The following is a 19,461-nucleotide window of genomic DNA, read 5'->3' as shown; positions in this document are numbered from 1 at the left end:
AGTTTGTGCTGGATTCGGCCATTAGAGAGCACCGGGTCTGCTAATATGACAGCAGTTGAGTGCGCAGCCTGCCGTCTGTACCCACTGTTGCAATTAATGTCTATATAGGCCAGAGCACAAGGCTCTGCTGGCTATTTATGTACTGCTAATTGTAATGTATCTTGACTGACGTGTGTGTACTGTTGGAGCAATAAATTACAGCTTTCTTGTGTTAGAACACTTTTTATCAATGAGTACAGTATTCTGCTCCACATGTTCCACTTCAGTCATTAATCCTTTGAGTTTAATTTCCATGGAGGCAGTGCTTAAATCTCTTCTCAAGCAACAGCAGGTGCTGGCAGTTGCTATTTCCAGCTTAACGATCACACTGACACAACCTGCTGCCCTCCCGACAACATATCTGCTGCTGGTCGCTGCGTATAACGATGCAGCAGAATCCCGGGATGCCACCTTTGGCAACATTTTCAGGCATCTGGGGTAACAGTTATAAACCTGTGCAAGGCTCTTTTTTTGTCATGGGATTCTTCTTGTGGATCTCAGTTATTGTGTCAGCTCACCCCCTTACAAGAACTTTCAAGTCATTCTTTCAGTCAGATGTGTGGGTTACTTTCTACCTATCGCTGTAAACATACATTATTTCTGCTTATATGGAGTTTTACTGTTTCCAAAAGTGGACAGAACAGTCATACAGGGCCTGGGCTGTAGAACGACATGGACTTAGCTGTCATCATCATTTTGTGACAAAAGTTCATAAAGAATCCTATGCCAGTCAGGTGGTTTTTGATGCAATCATACTTTTTGCTCCTGATAAGGAACTTCAAGATCGAGCTCTATAGTTTGAAAATCCTACACTTACAAAATTATTGAACATAGCTCGGTCATTTGAAATTTCATGGATTGCGGGTAGTCAAATAGTAGCCTGGTCCGAAATTTCAGAAATCAGTTTGTCTCACCCCTCCCAGCCATCAATCACTGTGCAATGGAATGTAGATGCTATTGCAGCAGTCCAGCAGATGTCTCAGTGTCATATAGGTAATCAGCATTCAGAGCAACATCAGTCCGCATCACAACAGCAACAGTCTAGTGCTCTGCTGCTTTCGTGCCCCTACTGCTTCATTCAACATGAACAGACTGCTCATGTTCAAAGCACTGTGCAATGTGTAGTAGGTGCAATAAGAAAGAACACATTGGTTTTGTATGTAACTCCTTTCCAAATGTGAGTGAGAATGCAATGAACATGGATGTGAACAGTGTGTCACAGCAGTGATGGTGTCCCAAAGAAAGTTATATGTTGAAGTTCGGTTGTTTAACAAGTTATTGGAAATGCAGGTGAACAAGGATGCAGGAGCAGCAGTGGTGGTGAATTCTCAGACTTGCATGGATTTGGGTTCTCCCTCTCTGGCTCTAGTATCACGGAAGCTGGTGAGTTATAACAAACAACAGATTCTTGGGTAGTTTTCTGCACCTGTGACTTACAAGACTGTGGTTCACACACTAACATTTGTAGTTATGGACAATGCTTATACGGAAAATCTGTTTGGTTTGAACACTTTTAAACTGTTTGGATTCTCCATCAATGATGAAGTGCATTTGTTTTCTGATCAAATTCCATATCAAAAGTTAGATGCTTTCTGTGTTCAATTTTCCCATCTTATTTTGTAATAGACTGGGTCGTGCAACAAAATTTCAGACTCATATTACAATGAAACAGTCCACCCATCCTTGTTTTTTCTGGGATCAATTAAAAGCAGGACTAGATCGTCTTCAATCCCTTGATGTTATTTGAGTGAAGTTCCAGCTCTCAGCTGATACACATTTACAAAGCGGCAAGTTAAGTGTTTATCTTTTCCCTCCTTTTCCTGATACTATATTTCTAAAATTTCATGCATATATCCATTTAAGAGGGGGAAGCTCGCATTCTGTAACTGTAAATCTGGGCAATCTGTAGGGTAGTTTTCATTTCTTCTGAACAGCCAGCTACATAGCTCATTGAGCTACTAACGTCCATTGGTGATGCATCAGGTGGATAGCACGTAACATATCTACGATTTGTCTGCTTTTATAGTTTACTTTTTCAGTTGGCCTTGCTAGGATGGGTAGGATGTGGCCATGCTGCATGTGGATGCAGGAGGAACAGGCTGCTTTCTGTGGGCAGGTGCATGCACTTTTGACTCCAGTCAGTCATCTTCAGGCTGCTGCTTCAAGGTGTAATGGTTGCAGAGAATCAGGCTCATTGCTTGGGGCACCTCAAGTGTTGCTTGTGTCACATACGGGCTCTGCTACTGAGGCACCTCCTTGTGTACCCGACACAGTGGATCCACCCTCACAACAGAGTGAGTGGCGGGTGGTAGAACGTTTGCATCACTCAAGGCAGAAGACCAATGTGGAGATTGGTCGTCTGGCCTCAGCCATTCATCCTGTGAGTGGACGGGTGGCTGATGCTTCAGCAGGGTCTGAGAAGGCACACATGGGAAAGGGTTTCCTAGTTATTGGGAGGTCCAATGTTAGGCACTTTATTAAGCCCCTTAGGCGGATAGTGTTCAGGGCTGGAAAGAAAGCCAATGTATACTCGGCACATCTCCTGGGTGGCCCCATCTGAGATATGGAAGTGGCCTTGCCTGCATCTGTTGAGCATACGAGCTGCAGTCATCTCCAAATTGTTGCTCACATCAGCATTGATGATGCCTGTCATATGGCTCTTAGGCCATCCTCAGTTCATACAGGCAGCTGGTGGAAGAAGTGACGGTTGCTGGCCTCACACGTGGGGTACAAGCAGAGCTCACAATTGGCAACACTGTTCCCAGAGTTGATCGGGGTCCTTTGGTTTGGAGCCAAGTGGAGTGTCTCTGCAAAAGGATTCGTCAACTCTGTGATGGTCTTGGCTGTAGGTTTCTAGACTTGTATTATTGATTGGGGACCTGTAAGACTCCCTTTGATAGGTCAGTGGTGCACTGCACAAAGGAAGCAGCTACTCAGGTAGCAGAGTACTTGTGGAGTACGCAAGAGGGTTTTTTAGATTAGGCGATAGTTTCAGGTAGTCTGATGAACACTCGCCAATCGATACACAGCAAGAGAAGTCAGAGCATTTTAAGAGTAAAGACACTTTGACTGTAAAAATTTTACTAGTAAATTGTTAAAGTGTTCATAATAAAATTCCAGAATTTACTGCTCTCTAGGAAAGTTTTCGCACTCAGATTATTCTTGGGACTGAGAGCTGGCTGAAACCCAAAGTGAAAAGCTGTGAGATATTTAGCAAGTCATGGAACATATATCAGAAAGACAGATTAGGGGTGATAGCAGGAAGAATGTTCATTGCAGTTGACTAAGATGTTGTTTCTATTGAGGTCGAAGTTGAGTGTCAAAGTGAAGTTGTCTGGTCACATATAACTGATTGAGGTGAAAACAAGTTAATTGTAGGGTGTTTTTACCAGCCATCCGATTCTGCTGTGACAGTTCAAGAGTTATTCAAAGAATGTCTATGGTCAGTAGCGCGTAAATACCCAGATCGTGCATTGCTAGTTAGAGGCGATTTTAACCTACAGAGTATAGAATGGGATATCAATGGATTCGTTGCAGCTGGTACAGACAGACAGTCATGCAAAATACTTTTGAACATGCTTTCTGAAAACTGTCTTGAGTAGCTAGTTCAGCAACCCACATGGAATGAAAATATCTTAGACCTTGTAGCTACAAATACGCTGGATCTTATCAGTGACTGGGGATTAGCATCTCAGGTTACAAAAGTTAATAATCCAGTCAAGAAGGTTAGGAGAGTATTTTAGGTAGAAAGAGCAGATAAGCAGTTGTAAGCATCTCACTTGGAAAGTGAAGTGACATCATTTAGTTCCAGTAAGATGGACATAGGGGAATTATGTGCAAAGTTTAAGCAGATTGTAAATCGTGATCTGGAGAATTATGTGCCTAATAAGTGAATTAAGGATCAAAAAGACCCACCATGGTTTAATAACTAGATGTGAAAGCTTAGGAAACAGAGGCTGTTGCACGCTTGGTTCAAAAGAGAATGCACAGATGATGACAACCAAAGGATAGTAGACATTTGTGCATTGTGAAAAGATCTGTGTGCAAAGCATGAAAGTACTACCACAATCATACATAAGCAAAAGATCTGTCAGAGAACCTGAGAAAATACTGGTTGTATTTAAAATTGCTAAGTGGGTCTAAGACTTCCCATACAGTCTCTTGTTGAACAGTCAGGTGTGGCACTTGACAATATCAAAATGAAAGCCAAAGTTTTAAATTTTGTGTGTAACGAATTGTACAAACATACCATTGTTTGACCATAAAACAGACTTCCATATGGATGACATAGTAATAAGCATCCCCGGCATAGAGAAACAATGAAGGAGCTGATGGAGCTGAAGACAGATAAGTCATCTAGTCCAGATGGAATCCCAAGTTGATTTTTCAAATAGTACTTTATGGCATTGGCCCCTTACTTATCATGACTCTCTCCCCCAGTACATAGTCCCAAGTGACTGGAAAAAAGTGGGGGTGACTCCTGTGTATAAAAAGTGCAGAACAACAGACCTGTAAAATTATAGGCCAATATCCCTAAAATTTGTTTACTACAGAATCCTTGAACATATTCTCAGTTTGAATGTAATAAATTACCTTGAGACTGACAAGCTTATGTCCACAAATCAGGGTGGTTTTAGAAAGTGTCACTTGTGCAAAACTCAGCTCCCCTTTTCTCACATGATATACTGCAAACTACAGATGATGGGCAACAGACAGATTCCATATTTTTAGATTTCCAGAAATCATTTGACATGGTGCTGTAATGCAGGCTGTTAAAGAAGGTATGAGCATTTGGAATAAGTTCACAAATATGTGAGTGGCTTGAAGACTTCTTAGATAACAGAAGCCAGTATGTTACCTCTTACTGTGCAGAACTAGATGGAGAATTTAGCTGTATTAGACTAAATGTAGAGAATACTATAATTGTTAGCTTATATAGATCACCAGGAGGATATGTAAATACATTTTTCGAAAGATTTGAGCTGCTTATGAGGAAAATACTAAAATCTAACATAAAACTAATTATCTGTGGCGATTTCAACATTGAAATGGCCAATAGTGATGAACATGTTACTAGAACATTTTTTAATATCTTAAGATCACTAAATTTACAATGTACGAATCACCCACCAACATGGGATAAGGCGCGCTTAGATAATATTACAGTAAATTTTTCTAGAGATATGTATGATGTCAGACTTGCCAGTGGAGCCCTAGCTGATCATGAACCATTGATTTTAACATTCTCCTGTGATCAGTTGCCTAAATCAAACAAATCTGTCAGAATCAAGTCTAATGCCACATGGGTAAGAGGGCAGAAATATGAGTATATTAATTTATTTATTGACAGAATATCTGATGTTAACTGGGACTTTGTATACAACACACAACCTGAGAAGGGTGCTGGTGAAATCGTGTTTAACAACTTCCTGGAAATATTCATAGAGTTATGGTACTCCCGCTCACCATTAATCAAAAGTAGCCCTAAGCATAAACAGAAAAACAAACAGCTAAAATGGTATACAGATGAGCTAGCTCTCACAAGGGAGGAGATGCTCAGACTGTACAGAATATATAAAAATTCTTGGAAACAAGGACCTGAGCTAGATAATACTTCTTATAGAGCTTATCTAAAATGTAAAAAAATCTACAAAGACAAACTGTCCTTGGTCAAAAAACAAGCATGTGAACATTACATTGAAAGTGCTCCCAACAAATGTAAAGCAGCATGGGAAATCATCAACCAATATAATTCACAAACCCATACACAAGATGCAATGCTGGTCCCAGAAGAGGTAAATAATTACTTCCTAACCTCAGTGAGCAAGCTGAAAAACAAAATCAAGCAAAATGGCACTTGTGCACTAGATCATCTTGGGGCTGTGCCCCATAGGATGTATACTTTCCACTGGAATGTTGTCACCCCAGAGGATATTGTAAAAGCTGTGGCAAGGTTCACCAACTCCAAAAGTATGGACTGTTATTGGTTTTCTAACTATGTAATGAAAAAAATAATACACCTTATCTGTCAGCCTCTTTCTTTCATTTTTAATATGTGTTTAGAATCTGGAGTTTTCCCAGATGCACTCAAAACTGCTAAAGTGATACCAGTCTTTAAAAAGAGAGATAAGCATCTGCCCCAAAACTATCGACCAGTTTCTATTGTCGCAATTTTCTCTAAAGTTTTTGAATATGTAATTTATAGTCAACTAAATAAGTATTTTGATAAGCATGATCTCCTCTCCAACAGACAATTTGCATATCAACATGGTAAAAATACCACTACTGCTGTCACTGAAGTTGTTAACCAGGTGTTAACTGCATTAGAAAATAAGGATCTAGCATCAGTCGTACTTTGTGATCTTAGCAAAGCCTTCGACTGCATACCATCTAACACCCTACTTTCAAAACTGGAATTTTATGGCATACACAAACCATCTTTGAATGTAATTGAATCATACTTAAGTAACAGGAGACAGTTTGTATCAATTAAAAATAGATGCTCCTCACTGAAGGAAGTTCGGACTGGAGTGCCTCAGGGCTCGGTCCTAGGTCCTTTTCTGTTCATCATTGCAATTAATGAGTTACCTTACCATGTAGGAGCAAATTCAATTGTGTGTTATGCAGATGATACAACATTGCTCAATACACACCATGACACAACAGAACTGCATCAGGAAACACAGGAAAAACTAGAACTAGTAATGGATTGGCTTTCTTCTAATGAACTCCTGTGTAATCCTGATAAATCACAAGAACTAATTCTGGGTTTAACTACAGCTGTTGAAAGCAAATCAGTAAAATTGTTAGGATTCCACATTGATTCAAAATTAAACTGGGAGGAACACGTTAGCCATATCTGCAAGAGAATAGCAAGAGTGTGTTATCTCTTCTGGAGACTGACAGATGTAGTCACTGATGAATATCTCAAGGTGGTATAATTTGGCCTCTTTTCAGTCACACATTTCCTACGGCATATTGTTATGGGGACATTCTTGCTTTGTCAGTGAAATTCTGAAAATTCAAAAAAAAAAAGTAATCAGAATAATGAGCAAAGTTAAGCCCAAGGAACACTGCCGGCCCCTCTTTATCAAGCACATGATATTAACTTTTGTGAATCTATACATCTAAACAGCACTGCTTTATGTCGAAAGCAACTTAAATGAGTTTGAGACCAGAGAGAACATACATCCCCACAACACCAGAGGCAAACTGGACTTCGACATACCAAGACACAGGCTCACAAAGACTGCAAATTCACACAAAATAATGAGTTTAAAACTCTTCAATAAACTTCCAGCATTTGCTCGGTCACTGACCAGTAATATTTTCAAGAGTAAGGTTTATGACTGGTTACTCAAACACCCATTTTATAAGATAACAGAATATTTTGAAATAATCATTGACATCAGTATATAAGAATATTCCTAAAAGAAAAGGAATTAAATTGTAAAAACTTTACTGTAAAGTTATTGTTAATTGTATATTTAATGTTCAGACCTATTCCGCTGTAAGTGGTCAATGGTGAATATACTGAATACTGAATACGTTGCCCTCAATGCAGAGTGTTCATCAGAAATAAGGGTATCATCAGGAGTCCCTCCAGGGAAGCGTAATAGGATCAGTATTATCCTCTATATACATAAATCATTTGGTGAATATGGTTGACAGCAATCTACAGTTGTTTGCTGATCATGCTGTGGTGTACGGTAAGGTGGTGAAGCTGAGTGACTGTAGAGGGATACAAGATGACTTGACAAAATTTTTAGTTGGTGTGATGAATGACAGCTGTAAATGAATAAAAATGTAAGTTAATGCTGGTGGGTAAGAAAATCAAACCCATAATGTTCTGGTAAAGCATTAGTAGCATCTGCTTGACACAGTTACGTCATTTAAATATCTAGGCATAATGTTGCAAATCAATATGAAATGGAATGAGCATGGAAGGATTGTGGTAGGAATGACTTTGGTTTATTGGTTCATCTGTAAAGGAGACCACATATAGGATGCTAGTGCAACCTACTCTTAGGTACTGCTCGAGTGTTTGCAATCTGTGTCAAGTCAGATTAAAGGAAGACATCAAAGCAATTCAGAGGCGAGCTGTTAGATTTGTTACTGGTAGGTTTGAACAAGATGCAAGTGTAACAGAGATGCTTCGGGAACTCAAGAGGGGATATCTGGTGGGAAGGCAACATACTTTTCAAGAAACACTGTTAAAAAATTTAGAAAACTGGCATTTGAAGCTGTGCAGAATGATTCTGTTGGGTCCACCATAAAATGCACATAAGGACCACAAAGATAAGACATGTGAAATTAGAGCTCATCTGGAGGTATATAGACAATCATTTTTCTATTGTTCTGTTTGGGAATGGAATAGAAAAGGAAATGACTAGTAGTGGTATGGGGTACCTTTCATCACTTGCTGTAATGTGGATTGCAGAGTATCGATGTAGATGTAGGCCTCTTTCTTCAAGTGAATGGTCAGCGTGACTGGTGCATCTCTTAATATACAGTCAATCATTGATACGTATCCTGAGCCGTGCCCTGATGAAATCTTGGAAAAATTATTGGGGGGGGGGGGGGGGGGCACTATTTTTCAAATATTGACTTGGCTGAGGCATATTTACAGCTGCTGCTCGAGAGGAATCCAAATACCTTCTAGTTATCAATATCATATTTTGGCTTTTAAATGCCAGTGTTTGTCTTTTGGAGTGACAAGTGCAGCAGCTAAAAGCAAATTATTGAACCAGTTCCAGGCTGCATCACCTATTTAAATAACGTAGTAGTGTCTGGTGCCTGTACAGAGGAACATTTGCAGAAACTTTGTGCTCTTTTTTCTGTTTTACAATCTGCAGGGTCATGTGCTCTTTTTTTGTGTTTTACAATCTGCAGGGTTAAAGTGCAATTTGGACAGCACACACTTTTTCTGCCATCCGTTATTTATTAGGGTTTTGAAGTGTTGTGTGCTGGCAATAAACCATTGCAACAACATAGTGATGCTATTGCCACATCACCACACCCCACATCCATCAAGGAATTACAGGTATTTTTAGGCAAAATTGCGTAATACCACAAATTTGTATTGTATGCTGCTGCTGTAGCACAAGTGCTCCGTGCTTTATTGTGTAAAGATGTTCCTTTCTACTGGTTCATGGCTTGTGACCAGGCATTCAAGTTGTTGAAATCTAACCAGCAATCATCCCCTTGTTTGGTCGCTTTCCAGCCTGGCCAGCACCTTTTGTTAGCGACGGACATGTCTCAGGCAGCACCGTCCTTGCTCATAAAAATGTGGATGCTGAAATACATTTTTGACCTATGCTGCAATATGAAAATGCTGACACCTTATCACATTTGCTGATTGGTCCAGATCCATAGTGTGATAAAGAGATATTACTTTGTTTTCATTTAGATGTGAAGCTCAAAATGTTATTCATGGTTTCCCTATTATGAGCACTAAAATTGCGGGATCATGTTTTAAGTAAAGTTGTTTCTTTTGTGCAACACATCTGGCTGGACAGACCTCTGGGCTGTGCTTCTGATCCTTTGAGAAATTATTTTGCTTTACAAAATAGTCTTTCTGTTTGTTTGAGATTGACTGCTGCTACAGAACCAAGTCGTAGTTCCATCTGCTCTTTCACATGAAGTTATGCATTTATTACATGTGAACCACTGGGGTATGTCAAATACAAAAGCATTAGCATGCTGAGACATTTTTTGGCCAGACATTGATGGGAAAGTAGCATGAGCTGTTGCAGCCTGCACACAGTGTGCCACCCACCAGTCAGCTCTCCATGTTTTTTTGTCACTGTGGCCAGATTCAAAGCAGCCTTGGGAATGAATTTGTATAAATTTTGTGGGGCATTTATCAAATTTCTACTAGCTGGTTGTGATTCATGCTTATTCTAAGTTTCCGTATGTAGTGCACTGTCTGTCTGCTTCTGTGGTGGCAACAATTTCAGATTTGTCAAAAATTTTTGCAATGGAGTGTCTTCTGGGATACAGACAATGGCTTCCAGTTTATACCTCAGGAATTTGAAGATGTTTGTTAAAAGAAAAAGAAAAAAGAGTGTTGTTTGCCATGTCAGTGGCTCCTTCTTTCCACCTTCAATTGAACAGGGAAGCAGAACAGTTAGTACCAACAGCAGAACAGTTAGTACCAACATTTAAGATGCAGAAAAAAATGTTTCAGACAGGTCATTGGAAATAGTTATTGACAGGTACCTCAGTTCTTAAAGGGTCATCCCTGTTGGCAAAGCTGCTGCATGATTGTCAGCCCTGGACTCTGCTACATCTGCTTCGACCTATGACAGGCCATCTGCGAGCAACGATGCCACAACACTTCCAGCCTGGCACAGCTGTTTGATCACCTGGGTTTGGCTGCTGGCCAAAATGGGTGCCAGTGGTAGTGAAGAGTAACTGTGGCTGATGCATCTGCATTGGCTGCGTGGCTGAGGGGAGGGCATCGTGACACATTGACCAGCTGTGACCTCACTTGGTTGGCTGTGCTCTGGGTGCACCTCCGACACCCCCACGTCTGACCAGCCATTTCCTATATCGTGGCTGCTGCTCTCTTTTTCTCCACTGCCACTGCCAATGTTTTCACAACTGCTTCCTCTGCTGTGGATGCCCCACTCATATGCCAAGGGTCACGGTGGGACCCCAGCTCCTATGCTGTTGCAGCCGATGCCTCTGCTGCTGCTTCCACCTCCATCGCCACCTGTGCCGGCTGTTCCACTGACTTCATGGCAATCTCCTTCCCTGGGGTTGGACTCAGGCATGGAAATGGAAGCTGCACCAGCGTCACTTTCCCTACTGTATAGTCTATCACAACAATTAGGTGCTGCACCTGTCAGCACTTGCCCCACTTCTGATACTACGCACCGGTGGAAGTGCATTGCGTGACTTAACAACCTACGACGACCACAAAAAAAATGCACGTGAGCATAGTGCTCACTTCTTTGTAAGGCAAGACACACAAAACTACCAGACCTGTGTGGACCACTTCATAGTTTACACGTCAAGTTTGTGCTGGATTTGGGTGCTAGAAGCCACCTGGCATGCTAATATGATAGCATGACTGCACCCCCTGCAGGACATAATGTCTACATAGGCCAGAGCATAAGGCTCTGCTAGTCACATGTGTACTGCTAATTGTATTGTACCTTGTCTTCTATGTGTGTATACTGTTCAAGCAATAAATTACAGTGTTCTTGGGTTAGAATGCAGATCACAAAATGTAATTTCAACAATATGAGGCAACTGCTCACACAGCTAACATTGTGATGAATTGCTAGCCTAATTTCTCCATGCATACTGGAGGTACTTAAAGAGGCCATTTACCAGGAAATCTAAGCTGTGCCAGAGCAAATAGATGTGGTCATTGTGGAGCACTGAAATGTATAGCCTACAGAAAATTCAGAAAAATTTATATTTTTATAATGTGACAAGAAGGGTTAGAAAACGTTCAGAAACTTGTGACAGATGTCAGAAAATAAAATTTAGTAATGAGGCTGTATGCAAAATGTTCCTGCCAAAAACAGAATTGGAATTAGTCGAGGTGAATTTTTTTGGGGCAGTTATCAAAATTTAAAGCTGGTTTCTCAACATTCATCAAACTTTACCTATTAAGGAAAGCTAGAATTAAGAGCTTTATGGTAAAATATGTAAAGACTATTATCAGAATGTAGGGAGATCCAAAGCCATACTGTAAGGTGATGAGGCAGAATTCACTTCCAAAGCATTGAAAAACTTTTTGACCAATGAAAACTAAAAACACATTTTAATTTATGTATATTTTCCAGCTAGTAATCCAACAGAAAGGTATGTAAGAGAGATAGGTAGGTTGTTTAGAACATATTGCAGTAAAAATCAATGTGGGTGGATAGACTATGTGAGGGATTTCGAAGACATTTTAAATAGTTAGCATTCTGCTACAGGATTTTCTGCTTATGAAATTAGGTACAACAAAAACATTCATTTTCAATGAACTAATAGAGTACCCTGAACGTAAAAGCTTAAAGGCAAGGAATGAGAAAGTACATTGTTATGTGATGTGGAATGAAAAAGTTAGAAATCTGTTTTCTAAATATATAAAGTGTGCTATATGATTTTTATTGTACAGCAATGTCATTATTCCCTCAGGGAAACATATTTTATTTGCACATTAAGAGTGTGGCAATGTCTAGGGCCCCAGTCCTGTACCATTTACTTCTGTAATTTATTCTTCTGATGGCACTGTTATTCTCTGACTACTCTTTTGCTCTATCCTTGCTGCTGATGTCTGACATGTAATGACAATTTTCATTTAATTGATACTGTGGAGTTATGGTCGCTTTGCATATTTGGGAAAAAACATTTTAAGTCAACTTCAATTTCTTTCTGTATTTATGTCATCTTATTGTATTCTGTGAGTTTGACAACTACACAACTATGTACTGAAAGTTATGTCACAAGCAGTGTTACACATGTAAGACACATTTTCCTTAGTATTAGAAGAGTTTGTTGAAGAAGTGGATTGTACGCAATGTTTATAATCTTAAGGTTATTAAGAGTTGCTGAGAGGGAGATACTTTGTTTAAATATCACTATCTGAGAATTACTTTGATACAGAACACCATATTATAATGAGAATATTGCTGTAATAATAATAATAATAATAATAATTTTATTGTTGTTCAGCTGATTACAGCAATAGACAAAGTCAAGAGCATATATTTCTACATAAACTACTATATCGAAGTGAATTGGTTTACATAAAATAGGTACACGTTAGAATACAGTATTTTCATCTTCAAAGAATTCATCAATGGAGTAAAACGGATTGTTCACTAGTAGCTTGTATAATTTAGCTTTAAAGATATTTACAGGCAGTTCTTTAAAGTCAGCACTTAGTCTATTAAACATCCTTAGTCCAAGAACTAGGTAAGAGTTATGCGATTTTGATAATCTATGATATGGTACGTCTACAGATGTTCTGTTTCTAGTATTATGGCTATGAATATCACTTCTCAACACAAAATTAGACACATTGTTTCTAATGTACATTAAAACATTGTAGATGAATATGTTTACTACTGTAAGACACTGCAATTTAATAAACAGAGGTTTACAATGTTCTATTTTATCAGAATCCGTTATTATTCTTATTACTTTCTTCTGTAAAAGTAAAATGTCATTTACATGACAGCTACTACCCCACAGTAAAATTCCATAAGAGATGATGCTTTGGAAGAAGGCAAAATATGCTGATCTCACATAGTCATTGGGAACATGTCTTTTTAAATTTCTAATTAGATAAATCACTCTTGAAAGCCTAGCCAATATATTTTTAATGTGTGGTTCCCACGTCAATTTATTGTCAATAGTAACACCTAAAAATTTAACAGTTTCTAATTCCTGGTAGTTAGGAATCTCTCTGAGGCTAAAGTAAAGTGTCTGGGTTTTGTTTTCATTTAGCAAGAAGCCATTAGCTTTGAACCATAATGAGGACTGAGCAAGGGTATTTTCGGTCAGTGTTTTCAGCGTACCTAGATCAGAGCTTTTATGTAGAAAAGTTGTGTCATCAGCATACAATATTGTATGAGATTTTATGAATAAGGGCAGGTCATTAATCATTAGTATAAACAGTAAAGGTCCAAGCACCGACCCTTGAGGCACTCCGTACCTAACATTAACCAAATTTGATTTCTCCCTACCAATGCACACAACTTGTTGACGGTTCTCTAGAAAAGACCTGAACATATTTATACTGTTGTCATCAAAACCATAGTAAACTAGCTTATTCAGCACAGTGTCATGCTCTACACAGTCAAAGGCTCTGCTCAGGTCACAAAATGTAGCCTGGGCATAGTCCCTAGCCTCGAACACATCTAGGACTAATTTTACGAGGGAGTCCATTGCATCTGTTGTGGATTTACCTTTCCTAAATCCAAACTGTTTATCACTAATTATATTTAGTTTACCCAAGTAGGCACTAACTTGCTCATACATAATCGTTTCTAAAATTTTTGAAAAAACTGGGGTCATGGATATAGGTCTGTAGCTAGCGGGACAGTTCTTTTCCCCTTTTTTGTATATGGGCACAACTCTAGAAATTTTTAGTATGTTGGGGAACTTACTTTCAACTAGGCATTTGTTAACACAAAAGGTTAAAGGATAAATCACACAATCAATAACATCTTTCAACAAATTACATGACATATCATAGTAATCAACACTAACTGAAGGTCTGAAATTTTTCACTATTTTTAGGATATTATTTGGGCTCACTTCTGTGAAAGTGAAGGTGCTTGGGGGAAGCTTTTCAAAGCAGCTGTCCATAATACTAAGTGCATTTTCAGGTGGTTTGATTATTGAACTACTAATTTCTTCAATGGACTGAATGCAATATTTATTAAATTCTTCTGGGGTAATGGCAATTTCCTCTTTGTGTTTAGTGTGTGCAATGGAGTTTATTACACTCCAGGCCTTCTTGCATTTATTGTTAGATTTTTCAATGTTTACTATGTTATGCAGTTTCTATGCTTCATTTATTCCCTTCCTGTACTTGCATTTAGCTTTAGCATACAGGTCTTTATACAGTTCTGATTTACTGGTTTTGTACAGACTGGAATACAGCATAACAGTATTTTTCAGTTGCCCTAGCTGTGGAGTATACCATTCCTTCGTTTTCCTTTTCTTGTAATTACTACTAATATTCACTGTACATTTTTTCAGAGGGATGCTATTTTCAAATACATTTAAAAAGATGGAGAAAAACTTTGTGAATACAATATCAGCTGAACAGTGTTGAAGCCTAATAAAACATATGTCCCAACTGAAATAAGTGAGGGCATGTTTAAACCTATCCATCCTCTCTCTGCTCACTGGTCTAGTAATCACAGTTTTAGATTCTGGTTTGGTGCAGTCTGAAGTTACATTATTAAGACTAAGATATACTGCATCATGCTGTGGATTCATGTTACATATTATATGTACATATTGTGGATAATTTTGTGGTTCAGTTGTAATGAATAGAAAGGAGATGGATACTGTTTTGAACCAATGCATACATATTTCATTTGAAGCTACTACACCACAGAGCCAAAGAAACTGGTACACCTCCCTAATATCATGTAGGGCCCCATTGAGCACGTAGAAGTGCCACAACACAATGTGGCATGGTCTTGACTATTGTGCTGGAGTGAATTGACACCATGAATCCTGCAGCGCTGTCCATAAATCCGTAAGAGTAAAAGGGGGTGGAGATCTCTTCTGAACATCAAGTTGCAAGGAATCCCAGATATGCTCAATGATGTCCATGTCTGGGGAGTTTGGTGGCCAGCAGAAGTGTTTAAACTCGGAAGAGTGTTCCTCGAGCCACGTCGTAGCTATTCTGGCTGTGTGGGGTGTCACATTGTCCGGCTGGAATTGTCAAACTCTGTTGGAATGCACAATGGGCATGAATGGATGCAGGTGATCAGTCAGGATGCTTACATATGTGTAACCTCTCAGAGTCATATCTAGATGTATCAGGAGTCCCATATCACTCCAACTACAGAGCCTCCATCAGCTTGAACAGTCTGCTACTGGTATGCAGGATCCATGGTTTTGTGAGGTTGTCTCCATGCCCGTACACATCTGTCTGCTCAATACAATTTGAAACAAGACTAATCTGACCAGGCAACATGTTTCCAGTCATCAACAGTCCAATGTCGGTGCTGACAGGCCCAGGCGAGGTGTAAAGCGTATTTTTTGCCAAAAAACTGCTGAGTGTCTGGGAGACGATTAGGAAGAACTCGTTGGGGGGTTTTATCAATATAATGTGTGAAACATGCTTACATGAATGAGCTCTACATTGTCTGTGTTACACACAGTATTAACAGTGAGCCACGCGGTTAGAGGCGCCATGTCACTGATTCCGTGGCCCCTCTCGCTGGAGGTTCGAGTCCTCCCTTGGACATGGGTGTGTGTATTGTTCTTAGCATAAGTTAATTTAAGTAGTGTGAAGACTAGGGACCGATGACCTCTGCAGTTTGGTCCTTATTAATTCACAAACACACTAAAAGTGATTTTAACTGAGCTGTATGTACATAACCTATTACGTTACTGGAAATATCTTATTTAATAAAAGACATAAATTATCTATGTTTTGTGGTACAAATACAAAACCTATGCAAAGGCATATTGAATAATATGCAGAACAGATTGTCTGAGTGATTTAAGTCGCAACAATTTGTGAAATCATTTAGTCAATACTCTTGTCAGATAACACATTTCTACTTTCTTGTATTTATGAGTTGTTCACTGTTCATGTTTGTAAGATCAATGATCAATGATCAAGGACCAGGATGAGTGGAGAGCTTTTGTTTTTTATTATGCCCTTTTACTACACTTGTATTTCACATTTTACTACAGTAAAGGCACATAGCCTCAATGGCACACTAGTAAACTCATAGTCAACTTCATTTGTTTATTGAGAGATGCATTTGTATGCAAAATTTCACTTTATTTTATTTTGAGAGATGCGTAATTGTAAAACTTACCTAAATAACTAATGGTAGATCACAGAGGTGTTGAATTGCAAGTTTGCTACTGAGCCATGATGTGTACACTTTCAGCATTGTTATGCCAAAAGATTAATTGTATGACAGACACGTTGGATGCTATTTACACAGTATGTTTGAAGGAATTTGAAAGGAGGTTTACTTTGGATAAGTTATTTATGAAATTGCTGACAGTAAGTGATGAGATAGATTGGTGAATGATATTTGTTGCCTATCTGTAATGTAAATTGGTTGAACAGAATTGGCATATAAATTATCACTTGTAGAGATGAATCACATCTGGCTGGGTTGTTAATTGTATAATTAGAACACTGAACATAATGATTTGTCATTATTTGAAAGTATGCGTAAGTGTGAGGGATACTTGCACAAGAGCGTGTGCACGCACAGTAATTCCTGTCACTGAAGAAAAAATTTTTATAACTTAATATTTTGATAGTTTATAAGTTTGTGCATTACTTTACAGAGAGAGGAAGTGTAATTTTTAGCAGAATGAATAGACAGGCATATGAATAACTGAAAATATTTTGTCAGTGTACACACACACATTAGTTCTCATGCCATCTAAACAATGTTTTAGCTTGTCCTCTGTCCTGGAGGTGGTATGAAGGTACATGGTACCCACAAATGACATTTGGGGAAAGTTATGCACCCATATTGGTAGAAGTGAAAAATCTTGTCTTACTAGACATCTGTAAAACCAGATGTGCAATGATAATGGAACTTGAGAATATTTAAAATAAACACTCTGTCGTGTCACTTTGAGCATCAACAGTCTATAATCCGGTTCTAGTTCCTTGTACACTACTTTGTGTATGTTGGACTGGTGAAAGTGACTAAAAGTCAATTGTATGTATTTGCAGAGATTATTGAGTACAGACTGTGTGCCTGGGAGTACCAGAGGAAGAGACTGAGAAGAGGTGTTACCATAAATGGACTGAGATCTTCTCAAGCAGTGAGACAAGTGTTTAGCACTAAAGATAGTATATATTTTATAATTTCATGTAATTTATTATTTCTTTTTCAAATAATATGGAAATGGACATAAAAAATAGATGATTTCCAATTTGAATCTTTTTGCTAAGCTATGCTTTGCACATGTACTCACAGTTTTTACACAATAATTTGATCTGAAACACTCACATTTACACTTTATGTTCATGGAACTATGTCATCAACTTTGTGTTGTGCTATATTGTAACTTGTGGCGAATTATTTGTTTGTACAGTGTTTCTGGCAACTGACTGAAGTCTAATTTTAGCAGAGTATCTTATCTAATTCTCATCTACAGTACTCTGGGTGGTTGTTGTAACGTAAAATATATGATTGCTAAGATAAGTATGACATGAAATGTAGACCTCAAGCCAGGCTGCCATGTTTACAGACTTACACAAATTTTGTAAAATTATTATTTCATTTATGTGGTTATTTGAAAACTCGACAGATTATATTGCTTCATATTTTGTCTTCAATTTCATTTAAATTTTATTGTGTGCGAAAAGATCTCTGTTCTAGTTTGACTGCTACTGATTAATACTTAAACGTAAATAATAAACAATCCTCATTTCGTAGTTCTAGAATACTTTTTAAAAGAAGTGAAACTAGCTTTTTGTGTGCATTTATGTAAAGAACTTTTGTACATGTTAGAAACGTTTTCCAGCCAATAACTTATATAAGTGATTTTGTAAAATGTATTGTTTATGAATATATTTTGTAAATTTTGGTGCTAAAAAATGAAGAACCAAGCAATACTTATTATTCCAGCATAAAAAGAAGAAATTACTGTTTAGTACTCTGCTACCAGTTCATCAATGTCAACATGATTTCGATTGTAATTCTCAATTTTTCTGTCTGTACTAATGGATGACATCATCTGTAATTTTTGAAATGATATACAAGCAGCAGCAAGTCAGCCATGAGGGAGCCAGTTATGTTATAGTTTTTGCACATGAAAACTGTGCCAACGGAAGCAATGAATATGTAATTGTTAAAGTGAGACTTTGTGTGTAGCTGATTACTTGAACTATCTCTTGGCATACCCAGTCATTAGCTATGCTGTGAAAAGCTTGAGAAGTTGCAGTAAATTTGGTGCAGCAGATACTCTCAGTTCTTTTACACCTACTGCAGCATCAGAGTTCACCATAAAATGAAGATGAGTATTTTCTACTAACTGTTACACCCTCAAAAACAATGTATTAACTTGAGATAAATTGAGATTGCACCCAGTTGCCCTGGTTTATTTCAAACTATCTTCTAATTTTGCAATGGTTTCTACCAGATAGGTAAAAAGTGCAACATACAATGTCTTTACAAAAACGAATTCTCAGCTGTGGCGTTTGACTGGGTTACAGGCATGGACAATGTGTACCCAACAGTTTTGTTCAGCAAGTCGGTGCATTCACCAATACTTCAAACTGTAAAAGTCATCTGCCTTTCTTTCATTGAACAAGCTCTGATGTTGCGTTCCTGCTGGTGACGCAAGTATACGCTTTGAATGAACTAAGAGGCCAGAGAAGAGATTGAGGTTGGTTAGACAGCAAATAAGTATCAAACTTCTCTGCTGAAAACAAGCCGTATTGTTGATGTCCTGTCTCCTCCAATTGAATTGGTAAACATAAGTGTCATATTCATAATCAAAGCAATCACACAGGAGCAATTATTACAAAGTATTTGTCCTCACAATGTGCTCTGCAAAATATGACACCAATGGGAGGTAAAACATAAAGGCATCCATTACTCCCCCAAATTCAATGACAGCTGTACAAAATATACTGCTACATGTCTACATTTACATCTATACTTTGCAAATCACCATGAAGCGCATGGTGGAGGGTATGTCCCATTGTACCATTCATTGTGGTTTCCTCCTGTTCATTCA

The 19,461-nt window shown here is 38.4% G+C and overlaps 1 protein-coding gene across 2 annotated transcripts in view; it reads left to right on the top strand.

The window, feature by feature from the left end:
* The window catches only part of LOC124798011 (BLOC-1-related complex subunit 8 homolog), a 130,503-nt gene extending 112,021 nt beyond the window's left edge, over positions 1-18,482 (top strand). The window contains exon 6 of one of the 2 annotated variants that reach the window (XR_007016910.1): positions 17,447-18,482. The gene's annotated coding sequence lies outside the window, so the exon portion shown is untranslated. The remainder of the gene's footprint in view (positions 1-17,446) is intronic. The other variant, XR_007016908.1, reaches the window with a different exon arrangement.
* Positions 18,483-19,461: the final 979 nt, after the last annotated feature.

The sequence above is a fragment of the Schistocerca piceifrons genome, chromosome 5 (genome assembly GCF_021461385.2).
Source record: "Schistocerca piceifrons isolate TAMUIC-IGC-003096 chromosome 5, iqSchPice1.1, whole genome shotgun sequence".
Lineage (NCBI taxonomy): Eukaryota > Metazoa > Arthropoda > Insecta > Orthoptera > Acrididae > Schistocerca > Schistocerca piceifrons.
This window is presented reverse-complemented; position numbering and strand designations above follow the sequence as displayed.